The sequence below is a fragment of the Capsicum annuum genome, chromosome 10, assembly GCF_002878395.1.
Source record: "Capsicum annuum cultivar UCD-10X-F1 chromosome 10, UCD10Xv1.1, whole genome shotgun sequence".
NCBI classification, from domain to species: Eukaryota; Viridiplantae; Streptophyta; class Magnoliopsida; order Solanales; family Solanaceae; genus Capsicum; species Capsicum annuum.
This window is the reverse complement of record NC_061120.1, coordinates 189,534,638-189,539,361: the sequence shown is the minus strand read 5'-3', so window position 1 is coordinate 189,539,361 and position 4,724 is coordinate 189,534,638.

Here is a 4,724-nt window from a genome sequence, read left to right as displayed (position 1 = left end):
GCATACATGCAATAAGTACCTGCATTCCAAAATAATATTGCAATAGCCAAGATGGTTGGAGGATATCATATTGATGACGGTAAGTAAGTCAGAGTTGATCTCAAGAGGGACTAGCCTTCTGGTAGAGGCTATTCAGAGACCCTCCAGAATGGCTAGTAATGCAGCTTATTACGCGTTTGCATGAGGGATGTTCCTTATGTAACCAAGTATCCATGTACCCTCATGGTTTCTGAAGGCTCCTCCTAACCTGCCAGGACCAGTTAGTGACTTAACACTAGCATTAATGTTGAGTTTGTAAGTTCCCTAATTAGGTTGATCCCACTTGAGAAACATTGTTGTGGTAGGCTTGGTAGCATTGTTAGAGGTATCAATGATCAAAGCATATTTAGTAGTGAGAGCTAGGTTTCTCTCTACAGAGATGGTGTTGTCCTTGTTATTAAAGAGGTTTTTGTTCCTCGTAAGCTAAATATTCCACAAGTCGAAGGGGAGAATGGTATCCTAGGAGTACTATTTATTGAAGGGTTTATTTTTTAGGAAATTTCAGGTGCTAACCCAGTTAGAGATGTTCAGGGAAGTGGAGTCAAATGTTGTATAGAGATGTTATGGGCTGCAATATTGTCCCAGAAACTAGTAGCTTTGGGCATTAGAAGAAGACGTGGGTGATGTCTTCCTCATGGCTAGTGTATGTCTTACAATTGGGGGACACATTCATTCCTAGCTTGCTAAGGTAGCTTCCAGTAAGGATCCTACTATAGAGAATAATACGGGTGTACCAAGTTGTCTAACAAGTTCAAGATTCTTCACACGTAGCCAAGCTCGGGAGTTACAAAAACTCCAAGCTATGTTTATGCAAATGGCTATGTGTGAGTTGGTACTTAAGCCATCCAAAGGTTTAAATGTTTTTAAGTATGAAGAGGAGCTTTGAAGTGTAATAAACTTACACTCCAAGGCCACCCCTTGGCAAGGGTAGGATGGTCATTGTTCTCTCACTTTGTGGTGTAACATAAATAGATAGTATTAGGGTTATTTGGACTTATTTCATTCATGATATTTTGAGAAACAATACTTGTAATATTTTTGAACTTCTCTCTTCCATTGAGAGGTCCAAAATCTAAACTCATAAGTGGAGTGACACTTGGGTTGTATCTTGGCTAGAAACTTAGGTCTTGAGGTTCATGAGTTCCTCTTGGTCCAAGTAAGAGTTTGGTGTTCACTTTCATTAATATTAGGGTCCTTACATGTTGTTAGGTTTCTTAGATATATGTCAAACTACCTATCCATCTTTCTTGATATCATTGTCTTATTGTTAAACTTTGAAGACTAATGAAGCCGTGTGGGACTCTTTTTGATTCACTAGCATTGTTGAATTTTTTGTTCTTGTTGTCAAATTCTTTATCTTGTTCTAAATGAAATCTTGGAGACTAGTGAAGCCGTGTGTGACCTATTTCGATTCACTAGCACCTTGTTGTTCATCTTGTTGTTCTTGTGGTAACTTTATTCTCTTGATACATACTCACTCTTGTATTAGAGAAGTAGCCAAAAGAATATTTTGATCTTATTTGGAGTTTTTAGTCTCCAGATCCAAAGGTAGTCATGGATAGATTTTGGGTCGTGGGAAAATTTTAGGGGCTCAAGAGTGTTGTAGGCACTATTGATGGTGAACTTTCCATCTAGGGAGTTTTCCCAAATGAGTTGGTCCTCATAGTGACTTTGGGGATGCAGGTAGCTATTAGTAATGATATAATTAAAATCATGAGGGAAGGTGAAGGAAATGGAATCTAGTTTCCATCGACCTTAATTGTACATATTCTCCAAAGTAAGATTATCTTCCCTTTTGTTTAGAGGGACCTCAATGCTATTTCTGATGGATTTATGGTTTGGGATCCAATTATCCTCAAAGAACTTTACTCTGTTTCCTTTATACACTATCCATATATGGTTTTTGAGGCAAGTGTTCCCCTTCTTTAATGCATTTCCAGGTTTTGGAGCAAATCCTTTTCTTGGGCTCAATGTAGTACTATGTGCAGTATTTGTTATAGAGAATTCTTGCCCAAATAGCTTGAGTGTTATGGAACATTCTCCATGATAGGCCAGCATCTGCAGCTTTGTTCCTAGTTCACTTTTTTGCAGCCCCAACCCACCTTTATCCTTAGTCATGGTGATTTTTTCCCAACTGAGGAGGTAGACTTTTTTCTTTTTAGTTGAACTTCCCCAAATAAAATTTCTCTGGATTTGGTTGATGGTCTTGGTGATTTTTTTATGAAAGTTAGATATATTGTATAACATAAGATGGTATGTTGCTAAGGGTAGCTTTTGTGAGGGTCAGCCTACCTGCCATGTTTAATATCTTTGTTTTCCAACTAGTTAGTCTGTTCTGCATGTTATCAATCACAAATTAGAAGTCTCTGTTGGAGGGTTTGGTATGGAAGATTGGAAAGCCTAAATACTTACCAAAGGTATTACTAGGACTAATGTTTAGCTGGGATGAGCATGGGGAGATAGTGGCAACATTACAGTTGGATGAAAAGATGATTTTAGACTTGGAGGAATTTATTTTTTGTCCAGACTTTGCACATAAATCAGAAAGAAAATATTTTATGTTCTGAGAAGCTTTAGGACTGGCTCTTAAGAAAAGGGTTAAATCATCAGTAAAGAAAAGGTGGAAAATGTAAGGTCCATGATGGAAAATGCTGATGGGTTTCCAAAATTTGGAAAAGCTTTTAGTATCAATATCCCTGGAGAGTTCTCCATGCAAAGGATAAATAGATAAGGGGAGAGGGGGTCCCCTTATCTAATTTCTCTAGTTGGTTTAAACTCTTGGGATTTGGATCAATTCATAAGAATAGAGATAGTTGTAGTGGAAACACAAAATATGATGAGTTTGACAAGGGGATTAGGGAGGCCAAAGTATTGTAAGGTGTCCCTAATGAAAGACCATTCTAATTTGTCAAAGGTTTTTTTCAAATCTATTTTGAAATCATGTTTCCCTGCTTCCCTTTTATCTTTTTAAAGTGGGTTATAAACTCTTGAACTATGATGGCATGATCAGAGGCCCTTCTATTCTTAAGAAAGATGGCTTGGATAGGGCCAATGGTCTTATGGAGAAGTGGTTTTATTTTGAAGATAATGATCTTAGTGATCATTTTGTAAAAGGTATTGCAAAGTCTAATTGGTCTAAAATTTCTTATATAGACTGCATTGGGACATTTGGGGATCAAGCAAAGGAGGGTTTTATTCATGGTAGGGCTCCTATTTCTTGAAGTGAAGGTATCTTTGCAATAAGTAATTACATTTTGCTGCACTATGTTGCAGTATTTTTGGAAAAAGATTGGTTGGATACCATCAGGCCCAAGAGCCTTGTGTGGATTGGAGGATTTGATGGCCCTGATGATCTTAGAATCCCTCAAGGGAGTGGCCAGAGAGGCTCTGTCAGAAGCATTGAGTATATTATTAAGGTGGTTAGTTGCACTGGGGGAAGGATGGTGGTGGTTTGGGAAGGTTAGATGGCTGGTGGAGTATAAGTTGGAGAAGAAAATAGTAATATAGTTAGCAATCTCAGCTTGGTCTCCAATCCAGTTTCAGCCTTATCCTTGAGATTAAGGATCCTGTTTCTTATTTTTTTGTTTAAGGTAGAGACATGGAAAAATCTAATGTTGGAGTCCCCATAGAGAAGACAACTGATTCTTGATTTAGTTCTCCAAAAATCTTCTTTAAACTTTAGACGATTATCATACTCTAAAACTAGGTCACTTTCAAAATTTTAGAGAAAGACACTGGAAGGGTAATGGGGAGATTTGTGAATATCCTCTATCCTAGATAGCAGTCTTCTCATGTTATGGAAGATATTTCCAGAAGAGTCTTTATTCCATTTGGTGGAGTTCTCTTAAAGATTATTGACAACTTGGTGGATAGGGTTGGGGGGTCAAAAGAGTGATGGACCACTCTTTCAAAATCAGGATGTCTGCACCACATGGGTTTCATCCCGAATGGTCTATTATGGGTGTCAAGTGGGCCGAGCCGGGTCAACCCGAAACTGGCCCGTTAATTTTAACTGATTTGTGGGCTGGGCCAATTTCGAGCCTGGTTAAGTGGGCCAGGTCGGTTCCGGGTCCAATAGTAATTTTTTTAAAAACAACCCTGAAACGGCCCACTTAGCCCAATCCGATCTAACCCACCTAAACTTGGTCAAACCCGGTTAAAATTGGTCAAAATACAAAAAAAATAGTTTTTTTCTAATATACACTATATATACCCACCTATATATATTTTAAATACGTTAAACAATATATATACACTATATATATAGTATATACTACATTAGAATTTAAAAAATATATACACAATTACACATAAATACATAACATTCAATATATACGACTATACGTACTACTTTAAATAAAACATATACTACAATATAGATAGAGAGAGAGAGAGAGAGAGTTATATACTAATTTATAAAATATATACAGATGTATAGGTTAAATATATACGTCTATAGAAGATATATACACATATATACGTATCATTCAATATATGTACTACTTTAAATAAAACATATACTACAATATATATACACTACAATATTTATATATGTAGTTATATACTAATTTATAAAACATATACACATGTATGCATTTAATATATACGTCTATAGAAGATATATACACATATATACACACCATTCAATATATATGTACTACTTTAAATAAAATATACTACAATAT